Raw genomic sequence first — 14,317 nt, 5'->3', positions numbered from 1 at the left:
TTATACCCATGTTAAGGTCAGAGACTTGTTGACACCATGTGGACAGCTAGGGTAACAAGTTATGCATAAAAAACAGGGCTGTCTTTATAACTGTCTAATTCTTGAGTAAAAGTATTTATTGCTGATTTATTTTTATTTATTTTCATCATTTACCTTAGTGTATTTTTTGAATGCCTATATGGTGTCAAAATCGAAAGTTCTGTACAGGGAATTTCATCATGAAAAAACATTCATAGTTTGATATTAGGTAGTTAGGTATTCGATATTCAAACAATATTCATTTAATATTATGTGACTGCTAATTGTGTTTATATTCAGTTCTCATTACCATTTTCATCATACTTCCACTGTTTTCAGAACGTCCAAAAAGGACCATGTTGTTGTTATTTTGTCTAAGTTATCTCTATGAAAAAAATAGGATTATTAAAAGCGCACAGAGATCTCGACCCGTGCGTTATTACACTCTTTATAAAATTGAATGGCGTGTGTTCATTTCAAACTTGCGATTAATTTTGAAAAATGAGTTGCATCTAAAATTATACAATAGCGAACAACTTCAGTGCCTTCAGCGCTTTGATTAAACAATGCGCCATATACTTAGACATTAAGTCACCTGGTTGTTAAAACACGTGACTGGATGTCTTCAAACACAATTACCATTAGCATACACTCAGTAAATTTTCACCAGGTTATGATATCTATATGTAGAAATATAGCTCACTTCGGTAAAGTGATCTACACTACATATCAAAAATTCTTAATGGCTAGTTGTACACCTGGCGTTTATCGGCCCCATGGCTCAGTGGCACAGCGCCTGTCTAGTAAACAGGAGATCGTGGGTTCGATCCCAACTGGAGCCTAATAGGTGAGTTTTGCAAAAAATGTGAATAACCGCCCTCGTTTTATGTTTTAAGAGTTAATTGTAATGCACTTAACTATTATTTCATATTATAGCATTTAACACTCGTGTAGCTTGTGTTAATTTTAGATTGATTTGATATAATTTAAAACTCGCTTTTTAAAATTATGATACACTATATGTGACAACACATTCAATTTTCAGGATGGTCTTACTAGCCAGACTCAATGTGAGGAATGCTAATAGCTAGTTTTATGGACCAAGTATTAGGACTCGGGTTCTTATCCACTTTGACATCACTTTTCGTTAATTCCTACAAGCCAAATGTAGCAAATGAAAATTTAATTGTTTTTCTTAATCTAATATATATCTTCTTCTTTAAAATACTTAACTAATTCGTCATTTATTAGTTGCTAAAACTTGTATTTACATAGCTGATTTTGACTCAAATATTTAATCCGCGACCTGTCACAAGTTCGATTTCCAAATGAGGCAACACATATAGCGTGTCAGGTGTGTTTTTCAGAACTAGATATTAATCTCATATAAGTTAAGAATTAAGTATATTAATGTAGTTCTCTACAACCAAAACAGTGTAGTTGATGTTGTGTGAGATTTAGTTGGATAATAATGCTTATTTATTGTATTTAAATTAAAATTGTAAATTTACAAATATATTATTAAAGTCTATGGTTACATTTTCGATAATAATTTCCATTACGTTCCGAAACATATCACAGAATTTTTAACAGCTTGCTATTAGCCCCAAAATAAGAATTTATTGATAAACAAGAGTAACCAAATATAAGTGAGCTGTGCGTCTTGTACGTCTTGTACATACGTTTAATTTATTATCGTTCTTTATATACATCGATCATACATGTTCCTTTTTTAAGCAATACAACTATCTTTATTTCTACACTTTCAAGCATTTTAGTCTACTTTCGGTTGAGTCTTAAATCAAGAAACATTCACGGAGAAATATAATTTTGAAATAAAATCTTTACACATGTTCAGGTGGAATTCACAATGTTTTAAACATTGGAATTTATTAAGACAACTGTATAGTTCAAGACAGAGTAACGGCTATAGTAAGGGCGGTGGATCGGTCGCTGAAAATGGATATAGCTACATTATATATACATAATATACAAGAAACGATAATATATGATATAAACTTACTCTGAAATAGAAGTGATATTAAAATGGAGATTTGTTACAATTGTAAATTGTTGAGAGCAAAATATTGGATGATAAAAAAATAATTTCCCAGATGGTTTATCTGCCTAATCGTTTAAATAATAGAATATCAGATAAATATTAAAAGAAGATGAAAACGAAACAGTTTGTCATGTACTGTAATGCCATCAATTATAAATACCGTTCAACATATATATTTCATCTGTGATTGTATTGTCGTTATTCATAGTTGTGTTTCATTGGATGGCGTAATGAAAATTCAGACAAATACTCTAAAGAGAATGTGCAGTTATTGATCCTTAGTGCACATGATAGATTGGTGGCAAATAAAACTGATGTTGCGTGTATAACAGGCTTCAAATATTTTTCCATCATAACACTAACTCTTGCAATGTCGTCGTTGTGCGAGCGGTTCCATATTGTGCAATCCTTTAATGTTTTGTTCAATGATTTGCAACAAATGTAGCACTTGCATGAAATAAACCACCGGAAAGTCAAAGAAGGCGCGTTTATTTGATCCACCGTACCAACGCCTGATAAATAATAAACGCATATACGTCTGTAGAACTAATTACATTGAGTATTAAAAGGTCCCATATTCTATCATGTGTGATTGATATACGTGAACGTTCCAAAATGTTCATGCATATTTAGTAAAAATGAGAACACTGCAGAAATACCAGCATTTACTTGGGGTAATTTTTGACTTCAATTTAATTGGTTCTATTCGCAAAGCAAATGAGACAAACCCTATCTTATTATTTAAGCATTAACAGTCAGTTGATCGAATAAACAGAGTATTGTATGTTGTAAATGCAGACCAAATTGGCATGCATTATATATGTTTTTAATATGTTTCCAATATGCGTGTGGATAGAAAATGTAGTTCTCTTGCAATTGCAAGAAGAAATATGACGGAGTGAGGTATGTTGTGTCCTTCCTTTCGGTTTATGAAGACATCTGTCAGACCTTTAAAGGATGATGATGACTGCCGCCATGAGAAGAGACACAAAACGAAATGGTTCCATAGAATGCCTGCAAAAGAACTAAATTAATTATCATCAAAGTATAAACAATAATGACATTATCGCGAACAAGGCGTTTTTTTATCGACGACCTTCTTGTCAGTCCCTTGAATACTTTTGTTGTGTATATTTGACATGTGCTTTCAGCTTTGCCATACCGAATGTTTTTTTCATATTGCTTCTATTTTCAGTTTGTACTTGCCTAAGTGCATACGACTTTGTTGGCGCCTCGTTGATCTTCCTATGTATCCGTGATTGTATTGCATGAAATCTATAATAAATTCGCCTTTCTAGCGCAAATACTTACAAGCGGTGACATCACTGGCAGGTGCGTTTAAACTACATGTACTTAATATGTTGAAAACACATATTGGCGCCCGAACTGGTTTTGCTGATAGTGCATTCTGTAAAGATGTGTATTCGTTCGAAATAGTTTGCAATATAGAATATGATTTATTTATGTATTACGATACAAACGGCCATTTGGTCATGTGACAACGGGGTATGTGCTCTATACTCACGTGGCTGTAAATCACAGCTTTTTCACTGATCGTTTTTACCATGAACAACAAACCACGTTTGAGAATGCATTGCAGCAACTTCAATGAGCATTTGTACGCAAAAAAACATATCGGAAAGTCCATATTGTCAATGTGGAGAGATTGAAGACACATATCACGTTTTCTACATTTAACCAATTTATAATGAAAAAAGAGCACTCCTATTTGACAAAATGTCAAGTTTTCAACCTATAACTTTACAACTACTTCTCTTTGGTGTCAAAGACGGATCATACGAAGACTTTTAATCAAACCTGTTCAGTTTTTCATCAGAGATAGTCATAGATATTAACACAATTAACACAACCCCATCTCACGAACATACCTGATCCTGCTAACTATGCCCCGCCCCGCAACTGATTTTTTTAGTATGTTAACTTTCTCAAGTTTTGATAATTCTGTCACTTGTATCTCTTTCTTTAATACACATAAATAATGTTGAAGTATATAAACGTAATAACCTTCGTTCGCTATCTATATCATCGTTTTAGGTTTTTGTATTATTTCCTTTATTTTTTTATTCCGATACTGTATACTTATATGTACCAACAGTATTCGCTATTCATTGTTTCGACAATATGTACATAGTAGCCATATGCTCAATTATTTACCCCTTATCAGTAGCACTTCGAATAACAGAAGGAAGACATTGCATAATCTTCGAGCTTTTTTCTCAATTATGTTAATTTACACTTTGCAGTCCTTATGTTAAGTATATTTCGTCAAAAGTAGCTAGTACGTTTGCATTGTATTATATTGATTACATTATATTGTTTAAACCCAAAGAAGAACATAATTTCCTCGCTGATGGAGAACTATACAAAATAGTCATGTTTCTGGATTTCCGACATTAAGGCCAGCCCGATCAAATTTTAGCCATCTGCGAAGGATAGTTTAAATGTGGGTATTCGTGTTCACACGTAATGAATTAATATTTGCAAACGCCGTTTTGAAAATAAGTAGTATTATGAGAACACTCTATGTATGTTCATCGTAACAGTTTTTGTCTTGGGTATAATTGTGTCCAGAAGTCAAAGTTTCTTTTTTAAGATATAAAATGATTGTTTCAACTTCAAATTAAAACTATCAGTGTTATATAAGTACCATAATGGTTAAAATGCACACACTCAATAGTACTATGCAGTGCTAAAATAATGTTTTATGTACTCCCCAGTATTACTAATAATTGCAAAGTTGTACCAGCCTCAACCGGATTTTCGAATATTATCCTCATAAATCGGGCAATAAAATAAATACATGGTTGTATGCCAACCCTGTAAACACAAGTTAACGCAAACGAAACAGTCTGTTTTTATAATATCTTATTACCTTTATTAAAGAAGCGAATTAAATGGGCGTTTACAATCAGCCATTAAATGAATACATTAAAGAATATATACAATGTCACAATAATCACATTCGTTTAAAACATAATATTATAATATACCAATATAACGTGTAACAAATAAGTATTTTCTTGAAAGTTTATATGTGTGTATATAAGTGCTGGTCAGTATACATGAACATACGAGCAAACTGACGCAAGCAAGCACATGAACTCAAATACACTTACATAGATACACTTACATAGAATTTATCCAAATGTAACATAATTTTGTTTTATATATTCATTATCGTAACATGTAACAGTGTTGTTCGTAACAGTGTGTTGTTTTTTTCAAATATGACAATGTTACATTACAATAATAATTTATGGTTCATGCATTGCATAATAACGACAGATAAATACATATAATAATAACAATCAAAAGATGTATAAGTATGGGTATCTATTTCCTTTTACAGCTCACAACTCACACATACAAATCAAGCAATTGATTAAAAACAACGTAACGACTAATCGCATATAAGACACTAATAAGATTGCGATACATTTGAAAATGGTCATGTTTATTGAATGAGAATCATGTTCTCTTGATGTATTAATTCTTTCCGCCTTCAGACCCTATTATACACTCCCGTGATTTTCTTTTTCCCAACAAATATAGCATTTTTTTCCTATTCTATGAGAACTGTCGACTGTAATCCAAACCCACTACGTATAAGTAACTCATACAACAAATGCATTGAATATAACCACACATGATTGATAATAGCATATGCATATCATTAAATTTGATTTATTAAAATAAAGACGACTTCACCCAGTTGATCGAGGAATGCCTCAAAGTATGTCATTTTATTGTTTCTTTCACACCAGTTGACATTTTCAAGATACTTATAAAAATACAACTCGTATTCTTCAGTACATATCAATCGCCATCATAGTTGGTACTTATTTGTATTTCCTGTAAAATAAAAATACGTTTTTTTATGTTTTATATATGAAAAAAGATGTGTAAGCGAAACGTTTGTATGTGAAAGATTTTATAATAATACTCCGTGAGAGTACAGATACAATTATTTTTGTACCAATATTAATGCACTTAAGACAGCTTAAACAATAAGACACGGTATTTAAAGCTTATGCGTTATGGTACATTTTGTAATTGAATTATTTTACGAGACATATGCAGTCCTTTTATATATTATTCTTTTAGGGATAGAAATATTACTTTTGTTGATAAACAAGATTGTGGGCAGTATAATGTATTTGTTGGAGATTACATAACACATCATAACAACGAAAACATGCTCCTGTCCACAGACAAACTTAAAGCAAACTTTATAGAAGGCTTAATTTTTAGATTACATTATATCATGTGACAACCCGTTTTGCAATAAACCCGTTTTGTTATTAATTAATACGGTTATAGTGTCTTATCGAAATTAAAAATTCTTGTAACAACCCGTTTAACAATAGGTGCATCACACGTGCATTAATTGATTCACATTGATTGAATACTCTATGAAAACAAAGTAAAAAAATATCGTTTTTACTGATTTTGTTTCCAAAATAACACAAACGTATAAGTGTTGACAAAAAAAGGCATCGAAAGTGCTCGAGTTCATGATAAATATGATATAACATTGCAAAATGTGTATGAAGAGTGATTTCAAACAAGTTTCTACTGAAGTGAAGAAAGCCCAAAAACAAAATAATTTTATTACAAAAAGGGTTGCGATGTGTAATTGAAATTCAATATTTTTATAACAACCCGTTTGACAATAAACTCGTTTTGCAATAAGATCAGTACACATGTATTGATTATTTCGAAGTGATTGGAAAGATTAGCATAAAATTTCATTTGTCGTATTTAAATAGTATTATATCGAAATACGAGATTGAATACGATAAAACCACACAGTATGTGTATCGAAAGGTATTTCAGCAGATCTAGGATTACAGATACGATTACGAAGAAATGCAAATATGTATTGATACACAGATTGACGTGTCTAATTCAATATGAATACTCGATCAGACCCGATTTATGAATGAAATCTTCAGGTATAAAGACACATCTTCGCATTGGACCAATGAAATCACTCGTGTGTTTAAAATGTCGGCCAGTTGAAATATATGTAAGCAAATGTTTCAAACGGCGCTGGACAGTTAGTTTTGATGCATAAATTAATGGCAAGAACGGTAAGAATGATGTAAGTTTATTGCAAAACGGGTGAAAGTGTCGTATTGCATTTTTTTATGACAACGTGTTTATGTATTTCCAAAATAGACACAACAAGGAGTTTCAACTGGAAAATTACATGGCAAATGACAAATATTGCAAAGTAAGACGTCAATCCATCTGACCGACAATTTTGTGATTTTTTATATTTGTTTAAAGTGGTAGATACCTCATTACTTATATAATACCTTCAATAGATAAAAATTAAGATTGTTCCTCATTTAGTTTATTTATAGTGGTATGTTCTTAAAAGCTGTTAATATACAAAAACTTTCATTTCCGTTGACTTCTTGTATGCATTCTTATAAAATCAATCTTTTTCTTTTTTTAATTTCTGATTGAGCATACACAAATCTCCATCAAACTATTCTAGGAACGTTAATTTTGTGTTTGTTTCATTTTACTTTTCTTAATTGCTAAACAACTGAATAATAATGTTTCTCCATTTTCTGTTTATGGATACTCAGTAAAATAAGACCCTCTAATTTTATTTATAAAGTTTATTGCACAACCATTTTGCTTACGTATTATATTCCCTTAAATATGTTCGTCTCTTATTCATTTTAGTTCATTTCGGAGAGTTATCAATAACTCTTCATTAGCTTTATTCAAATTATTTTTCATAAGTTGCATGTGTGTATCGTCTTTATAAATGTTTCATTTTCTTTAAATTATGAACATGTAATTCTCAAGCCTCTTATTTACGTAAATTAGAAATTCTATGTTCGTTACCGATTGAAGATTTTTTTCGAAATTAACACTGAAAAAGAAAATTTATTTTAATGTGTTCAATTGTTTCATTGATAGAGGCAAGATAGTCTTTTGATTAAGGATGGGAGTTAAAATTCAAAAGCCCTTAACCATGTGGATTATATTCCGAAACTATATTGATAACCGAGTTTACAGAACTGTAATTATTTGCGTTTTTACAATCCCTCATATGGGGTAAGACGCCATGCGTAACCAAGAAAACATCAATTCGTCCGTGTTCAACAGAATTTGTTTTCGCAAGAAAAATTGTTTTTAATTCCCATGTGTGAACGGATTTTGTGATCATGTAAAAGAAAATTTGCAATACATTTTCAAACAGAAATTCTTGACTGTTATTGATTCGATGTTATTTGATTTGTTATTATAATAAAACGAGTTGTAATTAACATTAAATTTAAATCAACACACCTTATGAAGGCTTCCGAATTCCACCTAATACGATCAGATGTTTTTCAGTAGTTTTATGTTTTCACTACACATGTATATATATAGAGAATACTAGGTTAGCGTTGAATACAGAGAAGTTTATGTTGCGAGGCTTAGAACGCCGGAAGCGCGAGCCTTGGCGAGCGCTTTCGGTGTTCGAGCCGAGCAACATAAACTTCTGTCTTCAACGCTAATCCTAGTATTCTATTTATCCCATTTGAATTTTTCAACGTGACATTTAACATAAATAGATCTAATAACCTTAACAATAATTTTAATTCAGTCATAAAAGCGCTTAAAAACTAAGAAATGTAACCATGCGTAGTGATATACATGTATTTGTTCTGGTACGCAAAATAGTCTTTAAAAAATTCACACACAAACTGTAAAACAAGTAAAAATATCACCATATGCCTACATTCAATCTACGCAGTATGCGAATTTTAACACATTACGACCGCGAAAAGAAGATTTTACTTTACTATAATTCATTTTATTTTCGAAAGAAAATGATCAAAATCCAATATGGCGGCGATTGCTCCTGACAAAATGCTGTCGATGTCAACATACATGTACACCATCGACGACCTAGTTCTGGCAACCATAACTTTAAATGTCGCTTTTTGATTTTTGACTGGCGCGACTTTGTACGGGTCTGTCAATACTAAATAAACTGTACGCTGAAGTTTCTTTAGCTATCGAAGACCTTGACAATTTTGACGAGTAAACAGACAATTGCAGCGACTGACACTTTATTTGACAAAATATACAGGGCAATACGTTTTCCGACTTCGGACGACGAATTTAAGGACGCGCAGAACGTGTTTTTATATAATGTTATGGGTATGCCGTGTGTGATCCGATGCATCAATAGCGCTCATGTTAAAATCATTTCCCCGAGAACAGGGAACGACAAAAGTACAAACAAAAATCAAAAAACGTAAGAACTAGTATCTTACCTTTAATTATCCTTTAAATACCTTTAAAAATCCATTTAACTCAATAATTGACGATTTTGCATCTAGGGTCTTTAAAAAATTATTTTAGCATAGTTAAATAAAGACCCTTATGCCATTCTATCACTTTTTTCAAATGAGTTTATGAACGCGATAAACTTTCTTCTTCGTCACACGCTACGTCATGTACTCTACATTACTGCTGTTCAAATGAACCGGAGCAGTTTATCTAATAATAGCCGTTGGTAAACTCGGTTGCATTTGCAGTTTTTTGCATACAAACATAATTATGTTTTAACTTGCACAATGTTTTATTTATCTATGGTAAATGCCCTTATTGTACGAGAAAATAATTGAATATATAAATACACTAAGAATGGAAAACATTCCAGTACACAACAGATAAATGAGTAGAAAATACCCGTGTACAAAATGGGACGTTCCCAATTCCAGTGTGGTGCTATTTTTACCATCTTATACTTTACACAGCTCTATGCCTAACGTGAATTAAATAGGAAAGCAAACATAGCAGATTATTCATGAACTGTGCGATATGTGTATGGCTTGTTATACATTCTTAATATTTAAGTTAAATGTCAAAAGTATATGTTTTGGTTATAAACAATGCACATTACACGAAATAAGGAAAATGTGATCAATTGACAATTCACATATGTCGACATACAGTACGTGTAGAAAACATGTGAAATAAGTCGCGTTTATAATAAATCGTCAAAAAAATGGGGAAAATGACGCAATAAGTATGTCATTTTATGACGCGAACAATCAGCTGATTCATTATACGGATGGCGAAAAATTATGTCATATGACTAGATTTAAAGATTGATGGTCGTATAATTTCGAAGCTTAAGTTTTGTCGACTTTGTTATAAATAAAAAAATAACAAAACAAAAATCGTGTAATTTCATATTTTATTTCAACATTTCATTTGGTGAATATGTCATATATATGTTTTTCTGCAAAATATGCACATTTTCTTCTAATGGGTGACCTTAAAATTCGATCAATGAACCAAACAATATCGACCTAATTTTAGCGCATATCACATGACGTCATTTAAAAAGTAGTCCGTGCACGCGACAGGTATATTCCACAGTGTTGAATACAAGCAAGTATATTCCACAATGTGTTATACCGTCAATGTCGCGGTGAAAATGGGATAAATGTTAGTCTATGCCTAATGTGTAGTGCAAGATAAAAATATATGTGTTAAAATCTCTTTAGGTGGTCATGTAAGCCCCTGCATTTGTATAAGAAAATCTTTATTTTATTCATATTGGCTAAAACTACACAATAAATCAACCTATACAAAACTATGTGAACTCCAACGATATTGTGATAAAAATATAACAACAATCGGAATATTTTAATTAACTTAATATCCAGCATGGAAAACATACAAAGAAACAAGTTTTAAAAGGCAAGACAAGTTAGGAATGAACCATATGCTATATTCTTAAATCTTTTTCTAAAAAGAAGGGATATAGTTGACACTTGTTTGTAATTTCATTTCATCGTTCCTCAAAAAGTTGTAACTCTTTTGCTCTGGTCTCCTTCCTACCACTAAATAATTAGATGGTAATTATATTGAATGCGTTTTAACTCCTTTTTATGATTGTTTAATTTTAGTGGCAATGCTATGAGGTTAAATATAATTAACGTTAATATGTATCCTGAATATTGCTGGGCCAAGTGTGAGGTTGAGCGCTCTAAAACCGGTTGAATCCCCCAATTCTTTGCATTGACCGTTTTAGGCGGTGACCCCAGCTTTATTCTGCCATGTGTGAAAAATGTTTCGTATTGTGCTGTTTCATACTGTTTTGGCAATCGGTAACATGCCTTAAATAAAGGACCAACACATTGTTTATAATGAGAATGCAATACTGCTCCAGCAGCTGGAGTTTCACGTCTTTATATGTAGTGTACACACATTGCAAGAAATATTCTCAAAATATAAGACATACACATTTGGTATCTCAGCTTTTCTAAGTATGTTTTGTAAATGTAGAAATGTCATTACTGTTGTATGTATATTTTTAAATTTTAGTGATATATCGTTTTTTATCCTATTGAAGCCTTTATTATAATAGTACATATACATATGTAGACTATGTTTTTTACAGACAAAATGATATAATTAAGTATCGACTTTCAAATTCAAGTTAGTAAAACTGGGTTACCTAGATTTTAACTAAACGTTTAATTAATCAAATTATTAATCAAATTAATGAAATTATCGAAGAGGTATTGATTGTCGTAAAAGTGAATACAATTCGTTATGGTGATCGTGTTCATATATAGGAGAAAAGGATCGTAAAGTTAATTATGGAATGACACCATTCGGCTGATATTTTCCTCGATATTCCGTTGTATGATGGATTTTAGTATGATCATGATATGTGTCTAGCTAAATCAAAATTAAAAATGCTTAAATATATAATAGAACAGGTAATACTGCTTCATCTTTGAGTAACGAGGTCCAGTCACTACACAGGAGCCGAAAACACAAACATAAATAAAATATGTTCGTAAGTGTTCACGGACGTACGCGGAAGATAAGTTTCAATCAAATTAGTTTTACTGTAACAACGAATGCGCAATAAGTGCATTTTTTTTTTGGATTTTGAATCAGAACGCGATGGATATCAAATATGGGGATACCACAAGAAAATAAACATTTATGAAGCAACGAAAAATGATTAATCAATGTGTTCTCCAACCGTCACAATACAAATTTACGATGCTTATAACCGGAAGAAAAAGTCTTAACGTGGAAAATTGTCAATACAACCTGATAATTGTTATGTTTGTGATGTTAGCATCGCAACCGAGACGTATTAAAAAGGATAGTTTTAGGAAATTGTTATTGAATCATCATATACTTAAGCATGTCGCACAAATATTCTGCATTGTGCAAACATTATTTTTTTAAATGTCAGTTATATTTGATGTTATGCTTAAAAAATATTAGAAATACTTTTATAATTTGAATTTCACAACAACTTAAGTTATCAACTACAATGCGGTGCTATTTGAAAAAATTTATTACATATAATCAATGATGCAATATTATCATATATTTACGACGTTCTTATACTTCTGAATCAACTGCGGATTAGGTTGCTCCTATATTTACGTTTAACACGTTCATAAAACCTACGTCACGTCAGTGAAAACGAACGTTTGTCCTGCATTTAAACCAATCTACCTAAATATGGTTAAATATTTCTTTGCATTTGTATGATATATTGAACTAATAAAGACACGCTTTGCAACAACGTGTAGAAATCGGGAACTATTTGATAAGGCCAGTATTCTGAAATGGGTAAACATCAGCCTTCAACTCTAGTTTTTTATTGATTCTTAATCAGGTATATGTGTAGTCAACAGTCAAAAAGCAATGACCCATATAATATTGAGCAACCAGAAACGGATAATTATTTAAGTACTTAATTCCTTTCCAGTCGTAATGAAATAATTTTGTGTTTAGCGTTTTTTAATTGACTAGGATTTTATTTTGGTAGGTTTGGATCAAATCTATATGCATGAAGGTTATATAATAATACAATTTATTTGTATACGAATTGCTGGTCTATTTATGTTGACAATCAGAAATAATAATTAACAATTTTCCCACAACGTTTCAATGGTATTTATCTATTTGATGTCTTTATTATTATGAAATCACATGTCAATCCTAGTTATAAATCTTAAAAGAGGTATGCGGTATTTTTACAAGTTGTCACACTGTTGTTCTCAATGTTATCCTGCATGGCAGTGATGGCACATGTGTGGTGTAAAGCCCAATAAAAAATTAACTACACTGTCGATACTCGATTTCAGTTTTTTTTACGGTGAAAGTAAGCACGAGTAGACTAGCAAGAAAAATATATAAATCTCTGAGTAAAAAAACATTATAACGAATCAAAACGTCATTTACTGTATTTTTTACTTTTAACAATATGAGTTACTGTACACTTAAATAAATGAAGATTGATCTCATTATTATTACATTACAGTGGCGTATAAAAACCAATAAGTTATAATATTTTCCAAATATTCATTCAAGACACTGAATATCATGTATGTATTAAATGATTGTTTAACATATACTTCTCAATTGTCTTCTGCACAAGTTTTTGCAATATGTATAAATTTTTAAAAAAATTAATTCATTTTTTTGCATCATTCTATTTTTTGGATAAATATTGGTAGGTTTGCAATATCAATTTATACAAGCTTTATTCAAGAGTTTTCATATTGCTTTATGTATTTGCACGATGCTGATCTGAAGAATTAACTTTATGAGGCTATATTCTTAAATCTTTTTGTAAAAAGAAGGGATTTAGTTGACACGTGTTCGTCATTTAATTTCATCGTTAATTAAAAAGTTTTAACTCTGTTATTCTTGTCCCCTTCCTACTTGAGTTATTATATGGTTATTAAATGGAATGCGTTTTAATTCCCTTTAATTATTGTTTAATTTGAGTTGCAATTCTATGAGGTTAGCTAAATTTATTTTACACTTAAATGTTTCATGAAATTTGCTGGGCCAAGTATGAAGTTGACCGCTCTAAGACCGTTTTAAGCCCCCGGTGCTTTGCATTGACGATTCCAAGGCGGTAACTCCAGCTTTATTCTACTATGTGTGCATGTTGCTTTGTATTGTTTCGTATTGTTTTGGCAATTGGTCACTTGCCTTAAATAAAGGACCACAAAATTGTATATAATAAGAATGCAGTACTGCTTCAGCAGCTGGTGTTTCACTTCTTTATATTCAAATTATTTTTTTCGACATGTTCGTTGTTTCTTGCCTGGTTAAAAGGTTTCGAAGTCACGACCATGCTTACTATATAAATGAGTTTGAACGACCTAAGCCTCTTACAAAAAAATCATATTGACCCACAAA

At 31.4% G+C, this 14,317-nt stretch overlaps 1 long non-coding RNA gene and 1 other non-coding gene across 2 annotated transcripts in view; one reads left to right on the top strand and one right to left on the bottom strand.

The window, feature by feature from the left end:
* Positions 1 to 788: 788 nt before the first annotated feature.
* On the top strand, positions 789 to 860 carry Trnat-agu (transfer RNA threonine (anticodon AGU)). Its single transcript has one exon. It is a non-coding gene; the product is annotated as a tRNA-Thr (tRNA).
* Positions 861 to 4,949: 4,089 nt separating this feature from the next.
* LOC127871131 (uncharacterized) overlaps positions 4,950 to 14,317 on the bottom strand; it is a 47,638-nt gene continuing 38,270 nt past the window's right edge. The window contains exon 7 of the long non-coding RNA XR_008045153.1: positions 4,950 to 5,953. This is a non-coding gene — a long non-coding RNA (uncharacterized LOC127871131). The remainder of the gene's footprint in view (positions 5,954 to 14,317) is intronic.

Source organism: Dreissena polymorpha, chromosome 3, assembly GCF_020536995.1.
Source record: "Dreissena polymorpha isolate Duluth1 chromosome 3, UMN_Dpol_1.0, whole genome shotgun sequence".
Classification (NCBI taxonomy): Eukaryota; Metazoa; Mollusca; class Bivalvia; order Myida; family Dreissenidae; genus Dreissena; species Dreissena polymorpha.
This window is presented reverse-complemented; position numbering and strand designations above follow the sequence as displayed.